Source organism: Emydura macquarii, unplaced genomic scaffold, assembly GCF_026122565.2.
Source record: "Emydura macquarii macquarii isolate MOO-44397 ecotype Brisbane River unplaced genomic scaffold, CSIRO-AGI_Emac_v2 contig_480, whole genome shotgun sequence".
NCBI lineage: Eukaryota > Metazoa > Chordata > Testudines > Chelidae > Emydura > Emydura macquarii.
Window position 1 is genome coordinate 153,171 of NW_027130617.1, and position 11,892 is coordinate 165,062.

The following is an 11,892-nucleotide window of genomic DNA, read 5'->3' on the forward strand; positions in this document are numbered from 1 at the left end:
TGCTGCACCACTAAAATGCAGCCAGGAGGAGGGTGGAAGCCTAGCCCACTGGTTCCAGTGAGCGGACAAGTGGTGACAACTGGCACCTAACATGACAGAAGGAGTAAAGAAAAGCTATGATACACTAGTACACATCACGTGGCTACCAACTTTGGAGAAGCAGGGACAGGTACGGTTTCAGTGCAAAAAATAAAATACTAAGGGAGAGTCCTCTGAAAACTTGACATCTGTGAATAAAGTAAAAGTGGCTATTTCAATTTGTGCTGTGTACATGGGCAAATTCCACACATGCCCCACTGATTTTTACAGAAGCCATCCACGTGTATCCAAAAGACAGACTTTGACCCAAACATAGTATGAAAAACACTGTATAAAGAGCAAAGCAATACTATCCTTATCAAAAATGTTGAGAAAGTTCTTGCTAACAAAATAAAATATCTTTTAGTAATAATAATACTTTTCCCTTATGGTGCTTTTCACTTGAGAGTTTCAAAGCACTTTACAAAAAGTTATTTATGAAATTGCCATTGTTTTAATGCTTTCCAAGTGACTTCCCCCCTACCTTCCCCCAAAAAAGACAAAAATATAACCGTCACAGATATATAACACATGTATCCACTTGGGGGTGCAATTTATCAGCATATCAAGGGTTTTCCATGGTTCTGTTAATTATAATTTCACCATTCCACAAAGAGCTAGTTCTTGGTGACAATAGGATCTCTAGAATACTAAGCATGCCTTTATGAAAGCTTCAAATAAATACCATTACACAAGTAGAAAATTGGGCTTTATTCCACAGTATCTTTGTTCTGTAATTATGGATGTGATTTGTAAATGATATCTTTAGTAACTTCCATTGCTCCTAGTTAGCAATGTGTATTTTTCAGGCATTATTACTGAAAGATAGGGAGGCTGGTGATTTGTATTTGTCATCAGAATATCCTCTTGTTAACGATTATGCTATTTTTATTGTCTGCTTGTACTTTTATATTTTAAACCCATCTGTTTGCATGATTTCTTAAAATGAGTTCTCTTGCTCTTTTATATGTGGTTCTATTTTTGTTTTGCATTTGATAGGTATTTCATGAAATAAGATTATAGTTTTAAAATTCAAGGCTAAAATTTCAAATAATACTTGAAATATGTCTCAATTGTTTCCTTCCATTTTTATTGCTGGTCTTGAAGTGTAACAATGGCATCAAGTAACAATACAGCAATCAGTATTCATTATGGTTTTGCTTGTGCAAAGGGAAAAATATCTAATGTTCTTTATATGCTGTATGTCAGTCCCAGGATATTAGAGACACAAGATGGGTGAGGTAATATCTTTTATTGGACCAGCTTCTGTTGGTGAGAGCTACAAGCTTTCGAGTTACACAGAACTCTTCTTCAGCTCTGGGAAAGGTACTAAGAGGGGTACAGCTAAATACAAGATTGAACAGATAGCGTAGCATAAGTAGTTAGCACGTATTTTAAGGGACCCAGTCAAGGTGAAGTGATCCATTAACACCCCTGTAGTCATAGGACAAAAAGGGGCGTTAGTGGTTTACAGATTATTGTAATAAATCATAAATCTAGTATCTATTCAGTCCCTGATTTTTAATGTCTCGTGAAATTATGAATTTAAACTCTCAGGATTGTCTTTTGAAAGTGGTGTGCAGGTTTCCTTTGAGGATGAGGACTGATAAAGTCAGATATAGAGTGATTGCTTTGTGAAATTGTTCATCCACAGGTGATGGGGTGTTTTTGTCATTTATCATTTTTCTGTGTGAGTTCATTCGAGCGTGCAGTGATTGTCTGGTTTCATCCACATAGTCTTCATAGTTTTTATTTGAGCATTTAGTGCTGGAAGAGATGATCCATGGATCCTAGATCTGCCTAACATAACATGTAGTCCTGAGCCTTGGTGCACCCCTTGGGGCTGAAGCCCTGAGGTACCCAGTGAAGCACTGAGCCCCAGCATCTCCCCTGGCACCTCTCTACAGGGGAGCATGTGGCCTGGGACCTGCAGGGTTGTCTTCTTCTCTGGTGGGATCCGCGGGACTTGCAGATTACAACTACCACCTCCTCTATAGACCATAATTTCACAAGCCCTTCCCTCATGGGGGTAAAATCAGATAGAAACTCAACATGCTTAAACTTGGAGTATTCTGCTTGAGTATTTATGTTCCTCCAGTCTTTACTTAGAACAGTGCATGTGACCCTTTGATTGAATTTAGGTAGCAGTATTATCTCCTTCCCACCACCTCTGTTGTTTTTTATTCTCTATTGAGCAAGCCAGATAGCTACTGGAAGTCTTTATTGTTGTTGAAGTTTCAGACAAATCTTTTTATTGGTTTGCATTTTCTCAGTCAGCCACTGTCCTCATTGAGATGTATTTAACTGAAAAACCAATTCACGCAGAAGTAATGTGCATTCTGGGTAGAAGTCAATACTAGTGTCCAAATTATCTCCTCAGAATAGACACATCTTTCACTGATAGCAATAGGAGTTGCATCCAGGGATGGATTTTGGCCCAAAGCAATGATTTTTGCTCCCCTCTACCACTATCAAATGAATTAAGGCTCCTGGTTCTCGCCTCTGCTGCTTCATTATTACTGCTAATATTATCTGTTAGTTAAACACTGATAGCTGTGCAAACCACAGAGAAAATCATAGTCCTTTCTGCAAGTTGCTTGCAGTATAAAATTCAGCAGACATTGTGGCTCAGAGTAAGCCTAGACAAGTTAAGACAACACTCTCTTCCTCTTTTCAAAACTTACTCTCAGTTTTATCTTTCATGAAGGATTTAGTTCAAATACAAATTATGCAATTAAGTGATCTATTATCATGATTGGTGTTACTAACAATAATTCTCCTTAGGAATGTCCTTCCTTGAAGTCTGAGATAATTATGTTTCTTTCAGTAGTAATACTTTAATAGTTAAAAGTGATACAGAAAAAATTTAACCATGTATTAATTCTTATTTTGCTAGTTGTGACACACTGCACCCCCATGATCACCCTAATAGTGTAATTGTGTATCGTTTAATGCAAAGTATGTCATGTAAGATGTTTTTGGAATGCTCATGATGTACTGAACATTATTGTTATAGTAATATGTTTGTTGCAATGTCATGTGCATGGTTATAATGTCTTGCTATTTGATAACTCCAAAGATGTGTCTCATGGCTCAAAACATATCCAAGCAAGACTCTGAGCAGAGAGGCAGTTCGTACCTCATTAAGGCTTGTATAAAACTACCCTAGCTTCGCATTCCAGAAACAATGGACTGAGCTAGATGTCAACAAAGGAATCCTCAAAGGACCTCAGTGACTCAAGGCATGGAGGAAACCATACATAGACATTGTTTGTGACATGATCCTGAAGGGCGGGAGTGAGGACCCAGCCGGGCAAAGGAACATTTTAAAAAGGGGAGACATTTTGCCACTCTCTTCTCTCTCCATCTACAAACACCACCGAGCAACTGAAGTGCTGACCCAGAGGGAGAGCCTGGCTCGAAAGGAATCCAGCCAGCCCATGATGAGAATCATCTGAATTTTTAAGGTTGCTGAAAGTGTTAAGCTTAGTTTAGAATGTGTTTGGCTTTTGTTTATTTTGACTAAACCTGACTTGCTTTCCTCTAACTTATAATCATTTAAAATCCTTCTGTAGTTTAATAAATGTATTTGTTTATTATACCTAAAACAGTGCATTTGGTTTAAAGTGTGTTAGAGAAGCCATTTGGAGTGACAAGGTTGGTGCATATCAATTTCTGTAATAAGTTGATGAACATATGAGCTTGCAGTGTTCAGTGGGCAGCACTGAACATTGTAAGACGGCAGTTCCAAGGGTTGCATCTGGAACTGGGGATGGTAGCTGGGGTCATTTTGTTGCATAACCCAAAAGAGTGGCTGGCTAGAATCACTCACTCATTGAGTTGGGGGCACTTTACTTGGTGGAGGCTGTGCGGTGGACACGCAGCAGTGGGAGTCCTCACGACAAAGCAGAGTAAGATGGACTCCAGGAGTGAGGATTGGGGTGACACAGCGATTCACCAGTCCAGATTGCACTACGGGAATGTCATACTAGTCTTTATGCAGTTATAATGACTTTTATTGCCAATTTTACTAGAACATTTGTCACCTAGATCAAATAGAAGGGCTGACTTTAATTACGAATAAAGGAAGGCAGTACAGGTATTTGAATATTTGTATTGTAATATAAACGGTATTGATTGACCTACTCATACTAATGAAGACATGTAAAAAGTGGAAAAATGTGAGGTTACTATTTTTTCTATGTCTGATTGCTATTGTCCAGATCTCTCTTGCACTGTCAGAATATTTAGTGGTTTGTCTAGCCCTAAATATTACATTGTTTGTAGAAGCATATTATTATTTTCTTCTTCTTCAAGTGACGTCTCTGATGTGGAGGTTGTTGATCGTCACCTTCCATCTTTCATGGTCGCCATACAGTTGTAAAACTTCCATTCTCCTTTGGATACTGGTTTACAGGCAATGTTTCTGATGTAACTATCTCTCTTCTTTCTTTCTTTCCTTGTTTGCCTGTGGGCTTGTTTGATCATAAGAGTGCTGGAAGCAAGTCGTTCTGTGACCAACAAGCGAGGTGTCCATAGAAAGATATTATTTTTTTACTTAGGGTTTCAAGTAGAAGTAGAAGTAGAAGCAGCAGCATAATAGTATGTTATATTAGTATTTCCTTAAAAATCTCTATCTAGAGTTACATTTGCAAAAATTACCAGAGGAAGGAAATTTCACCAAATCGCCATACATTTGCAGAATATTAAAATAACACATCATTCATGAAAAAGAACCCACTTCAAAACTATGTAGACATTTGTCAAGAATGTAAATAAAGCAGCACCTGAATTTTTGAAAAATTGGATCTACAAAAAAGAGGAAGGTATATATGTAAATCTAAAGCCAAATTCACAGCCAGCAATTCAGGCAGCAGGCCAGGTGGATGAAATTGTGCTTCAGCGACCTGATTTGCTTGAGCAAAGGGGTTGGGACTTCACATATGGAAGAAGAGGAGAAGTACAGGCCAAAAAATGGACAGCACTACACAAAAATTCTACATGGATACCCAATGCAAGTAGAATGTACTTTCAGAAGCTTAGTGAGGTTAATGTGTCAGAAACATACCTCATTCCATTAAAAAAAATCTTCACTATTCACACATCCTGCATGTTACAAAGTCTATCATGTATAATAAAAACTAATGTACATGCAAAAATCTGTTTTTAAACTACTGTAATTCAGCCAAGTTAAGCAGGTATTTATTGGATTTTTGAAAGTTTCATCTGCAACCTAGAGGCTGTCCCTCACAAATTTCAATTTTTTACCACCTCCCACTCATATAATCCTTCTTTAACACTGTAAATTTTTTAAAACTTTATTATGTATATGTACACACACACTACTCCCCTCAACACATCTGCCATGATGCATAATAGTCTGCCCTCTTGCTGAACCACCATGGTACATCATAGGAGTCCCATGGTGCCAGTGCATCATGGAAGATACAGTCTGGGTGGGGAGTCGAGCAACAGAGCTGGATGAGGACATGTGGAACCTGCACTACAACTTCCATGAAGCACCACAGTGGCTTTTCCATATCAACATTTTTGGGTTTTCAATGAAATGTTGAAATTTTCCATGGAACCAGACACTTTTCACAAAAAATTCTGTTTAGTCAAAACCTGAATGGAACACTTGATGATTACTTGTTCTATTCATTCCTTCTGAAGCACCTGGCATTTGCTACTGTTGGAAGGCAGGATACTGGGCTAGTGGACCATTGGTCTGACCCAGTATGGCCATTCTTATGTAACCTCAATATTCCACTGAAACCATTAAAGCAGAAACTGTTTGACCAGGCCTAATTACAGCCCAATAATATATAAATATTACAGCCATATTACTATTATCATAAACATCAGGAAGGAAGAACTAATCAGTCACTAAAAGCAGCAAGTACTTGGGACAAGTGTTCAAGCGTTTTAGTACAGAATCTAGAGAGCCATATTAAGGAACAGTCAGAGTTATATTCTGACAAAAAATAGTCACCCCTTTTGACACCCAGGCTGGTAACATCGCTTCATGAGACTGAATAGTAAAATATATCCTAAAATAATAAAACACAGAGGAATGAGATTAATGTCAGATAAGCATTGATATGAACTAAAGTGAAAGGAGGAGTTGAACCTAAAACAACTCTCAATACAACCCTGAAGACTTCAGGTAAAGTAACCATACAAGAAATGCCACTAGAGGTCAAACTAAAAAAACCTGCTACACAGGTAAAGTTCGATTTGTTTTTATTTTGCATTATCGAGTTCAGTATTTGCATTTATCTATCAGCCACAAAGGAATTTGTACACAACCACTGGCATTTCCCTATGTTCACCAGCTATCTAACTATCTGCTTCAGCTTTAATTTCAGTCCCCTTCACTGTAGCCTTGAGCCCTGTGTGATACATTACATAGCTTAAAAATACAACACAAGTAAAATGAGGAATCCTATGGAATTTTAACCATAGATAGAATATATCTATAAAAACACAATGGATCTGCAATGCTAGAAATTCAGGGGAATGCTTTCGCTTTGTCCTAAGTTTGCAAGGTTATTAGAGATGGTGGCTTCAACCCTATATGCACGCTCCCAGCTCAAAAATTTCACATCTAGGCTCTAGTAAAAACAAATTTCAGATAATGAGATCAAATCTACTCTAATGCAGTGAGTAGTAAGATCATTATATCCAGGCATGCTAACTGTAATTTAAGAGAAGCAATATTACAGATATAGCATGCAACTTTTTAAAAGGTGACAGCAGTAACTCCCATTGATTCACAGAGAACCTAAAATCTCTTGCAGTTTTTCACAATATGTCCCCCAGTGGCAAACCCACTAGCATAAAAGTCCACATCTACTTCTGACAAATAGTCTTCACCATGCCCACAGCTTCTGTCTTATCCAATGTAAGCATTCTCATCCCTACAAATCTTGAAGATATATAGAATATGAAACTTTTAATGATCACTCTTAGCCTAACATCTCTGAAACTATAACCCATATTTTCATTCAGACATTTGTTTTATGATTCCTTCATTTCAGCACTGATGAGTGAATGTCTGAGGAAAAATGCCCTGAAATCTGGATTGTCCTCTTTTCTAAGATTTTTCTGTATTTTATTCCTAAAAGCCACATTCACACAACATTTTTAAACTAGACCATGAAGAGAGTGAATTATAGTATTGGCTGGAGACTTAAACACATTTTCTAGACCACTGTGCTGAATTAGACCTACTGGGGAAAATGCTGCCAAGATGCAATTTCAGCTAGGCCATGAAAAGACAGCCTAGGCCTCCCAATTCAATTCTCTGTGGGACACTAATCAATTGGAGGTTTGTAATAATAATGTTATTTCCTGGCACATGTACCTTGTTGACCAAGCCTCTCCTCTTTTATAACAGCAGGAACGGAGATGTGCAGAAAGGAGGGTCAGAGTCTCTCTCACTGTGCCTATTATTCCCCAGGGGGATCAATCCAAGGGAGCACTGACAGCAGGACTGCTGCTTGTGCTCACTCAGGATTTCTTCTGGAGAGAGTAGCGTTAGTAGCTTCAGGGAGCTGGCAGAGGTTGCCGTGCGTGATTGCTGAATAAGCACAATCTCAGGCAGAACGGTCCTCTCTTGGGGCTGTACTGGCCAGCCATGGAGTCCCCCAGGCAGAAAGGAGGTTGCGGGGGCCTTGCACTGCTGCAGACTCCCTGAAAGCACACTTTCTCCTGCTGGTACCCTGTGCCATTGTGGACTTTACGGGAAACTAGCCCATAGTTTTAAGATCAGTGGTTCAGATTTCTACATTTTTCCTATTTCTTGAAATTATTACTCTTCTTTATCAAATCCGACAAAGTGTCTTGGAAAGTATCAGACATTTTATATAAATATTCTGTGCTTTGTCTAACAGCTGCTTTAAATTAAGAAAAATCCACTTCTGTTCCAAGAACCTAGGTAACAGTGAGCTAGGTGAGTAGCATCTTTTCTCCCTTGGAAGGAGGTTTCTCTTAGTGTCTGAAATTTTTCTCTAGATAATTCTTCTGTTGGAATAGTTCAGAGTTACAGCCTCAGAAACAAACAAAGAGAAGCAGAATGTGGAACATATCATATAAAAACCCCTACAGAAAAAACAGACCACACAAACTAGACTTATCTCTATCTTATCAGAATGTGTACATTTTATAGATAAGATTAAATCACTAGAAAAGGTCAAAATCAATCTCTAGTTTAATAGGCCTGACACTCTGCTCCCTATCCGTACTAGTATATAATGGGATATTTAGTGGTGTTGTACTAAACCCTGACCTTTTATTACTGTATTAACGCTGTCATGCTTAAGCATGGCATGCTTATTCAAGGGTAATCATCTCACGAGTCCCTGCTCAAAACTCCCCTGGATTTCAGTGGAAGTTCCTTATGTGGAACAGTGGCAATCTTGTGCCTGATTGCATGCCCTGCTGGGTATCATTTCCTTTTCATTATCACATCTTATACCGCTCTTAAGCTCCATAATTACTTTTCTTTTCAAAGATCTACATGAGGGACCATTAAATGGTGAAATACTAAAGGTGAAAGGTGAGTAATGAATATTGAGGAGATCGAAGTCCTTGGGCTGGATTCTTGGTTCCACTGAGTTCTTGTTGTGCTACAAACATACACCAGGTGGACAAATTCCCTAGTGAATTCCGCATGTAGGGAGAAATCTCTGGCCGGTGTTGGCTATGCCACTTTCTGTGCCTGCTCCACCACATTCTACTGCCACCTCATCCACTAGAGCTATGTTGTCACCAGTGTAATGTGAACTTGTGGGGTGAAGAGTGTGTACATGGCAAAGGGAGGCTAATGTCCTTTTGTGATGTTTCACCAGCATTGTAAGCTGAAACTGCAACCTGCAGCTTTAACTTGCACTGGGGATGTGCAGAGCAGAATCAGGCAGGCACAGGCACAATGGAGAAGATAGCCTCTTATGAGAAAATACTCCTAATATCAAAAAGGTCATTTTCCAAAAGGACAAACATAACTATACCTTCCTGCACAGAAACAATCTTTGGATCTCCAGAAGCCTCAGCAAAGCTGGGCATCCCCACTGCACTGCATACCAAGAGATCTGCAGATAGTCTTGCAGGAGTGAACTCTCCATTGAGGCCCTATTATAATACAACAAGAATTCCCATAATAAATGGTAACAGAAAACTGATGCCATTATCACTTTGTTCAGTCAACAAGAAACCAATTACCCCTGGCTGACAGGTCGAGTTGTATCACTGGGTAGTAGGGTATGCTAACCCTCTTCCCATTAGATTTAAGTAACTGGAGTTTCACTGAAATCACCCTTGGTAGTGCCCATTGGGCCATAAGATCAATATGAAAGCCTTCCAACCCTCTTCCACTCCTCCTTACATAGACGTTTAGCTTTTCTCCTCAAACGAAGTAGTGGTATTTTGGCACAGGTGTAGCAAGCATGAAAATACAGCTTTAATACATTTAGCTCTGCCAAACTGAAAGCAAAAGGTAACTCCAGCTGTTTTTAAAAGATAAAGTACTAAAGCTAAAAGCTAGTTCTGATGTGTTATATAGATTCAGTCTGAGGATCTGAGTTGATAGTTAAGATTTTAGGCCTGGAGTCAAATACCCTTGTAAGGTTACATAAAGCTCCAACTAGTACATTATTTTGAAAATTGAGAATAAATGTAACTGCTTAGCAATGGATATAATAATTGGAATTGAGGTCTTGGGGTATTATATAACCCATGATTCAGCAAAACAGAAGCAGTGAGCATTATGTTCTTAGGTCTATCCCTATTCAACTAAGCACTTAAGCATGTTGGGACTTAAGCATGGGCTTAAGTGCTTAGGCACGGGCCTGAATCATACATAAAGCAGAGCCTCACTGTCAGAAAAGCCACCTTCTGCCTTCTCCAAACTACAACACTCTGAAATTCCTCGGCACACTTTGCTAAATGCTCCATAGCCAAGGCCAAAAAGGGAGTTCATGTTCTTGTTCTGTTATTACACTCAATTTAAAAGTCCTTGGTGATATGACAGACACTTTAGGGAATTGTCATGGATAGATGCTTGCTTGAGGAATGCTCCCAGTTCAAAACTATTGTATAATGAATTTGCAAATGGTTCAATTTCTATACCCTATGGACTAATCGACCTTCCATCCTTCTCTCAGTTGCACATGGAAGTATGCCCTGATGTGCAACCGGAAAAATGTATGCCAAAATCTGCACTTTCCCTATAATTTAAGTAAAGGGATTGCACTGAATGTAAATAATTTGGCCTCAGGCAGACCTGTGCGAATAATCAATTTCTAGTTTCCTGCTCTGCATTAAAAGGATTTAAAATCCCTCTAGAGTGGGTCTTCCACAGCCCAGGTGAATACTCTAATCTCTTGGGCTATATAAGGAGGGTATCACCTTCTTCTTCTCCTCCAGTGGTTTTATGAATGATGCCTCAATCCCACAGTGAATTTAGGCCAAACGTTTGGATTTTTCCCCCAAAAAAATGATTCAGCAAATTTCTAAATATTTTTGGGTTGACCCAAAACTGTTTATTTCAGGAATAAACTACTCATCTGAAAAATTTAACCCAGCTCTACTCATGTCATAATAATGATGTTGCCAATAAAAGAATAGGAGCTGGGCTGCATGGTAAGATATATATATATACACACTGATGTACTGATTGCACTCAATACTTTTTATTTGTTGAGACAAAAAACAGCCTCAAATCATTACATCAAAATATTAATGCTTAAAAGAATAAAATATCAAGCATAGTAGTTTCTGGATATTGTAAAAAAAATAATAATAAAGGCTAGAATTGCTATTTGATCAAAAAATTAACACATTAAGCTGACGCGCTACCAATAGCTTCTAAACCTCATTGTCATCTCAGAATATTCCATATGTAATGCTAATGACCGTTAGATGAATTAGGAAAGAATAAAATGTAGTCAACTATGCTTTTATCAAGGCTTTCTAGAGCTCTTCCCTTTTCCTGTCCATTGTGATGAAACTTCACATGGTTACAGTTGTCAGGCAATCAACATTCATCTCTCTGTTTGAAAGGCATGGTGTTTCTCAGTGTAAATGGAGATTGAAATTCTATTCTGCACCATCTTTAATAAGGATTTGTTAAACATGTATATAGTTTTGATTTTAAATGATAAATATAGTAGATATTATTGTGTTATCCACAACATTTTTTCCTAACGGAACTTTTTTGTTGAAACTGGAGGATGTGTTTAGGGTCATCAGAGCATTTTTATCTGATGTTGTGCATTTATTGAGACCAGTTTATGTTGTTCGATAATGCATTCAATCAGTCCAGTTACATGCAGTGTGAGAGGATACATTTATGAAGTTTATATCTAATTACCTGGAAAAAAAAAAAAAAACACTACAAAATGAAAGCCTGAGCAGCATATCCATTTATGGAGCATCACTACATTAGAAGCAGAGATTTATAGAACCATCCTTTCACTTATGTGACTCTCATTAACGGATTCTTTAGCTATATATTTTAAAGTGATGATTACAAAACTAAACTATGAAAACACAGTTAGGTTTAATTAATCAGTGTGGTGGGTTCAACTGAAAATCTATATTACATGAAGATCAATTAAACTTTAAGACTACTGTTGACTACATAAAGCAGTACATACTTGTTTTCTGTTAGGACAAGCCATAATTAGGTCATTATACAGTACATAAATGCACAGTATTATAGAAAAGGGTTTGATCTAACTTAGAATAGCCAGGAAATTCAGTGTTATTCCTACCTAGTTAGTGATTCTATCTGTATAAAATGCCAGCAAAGGA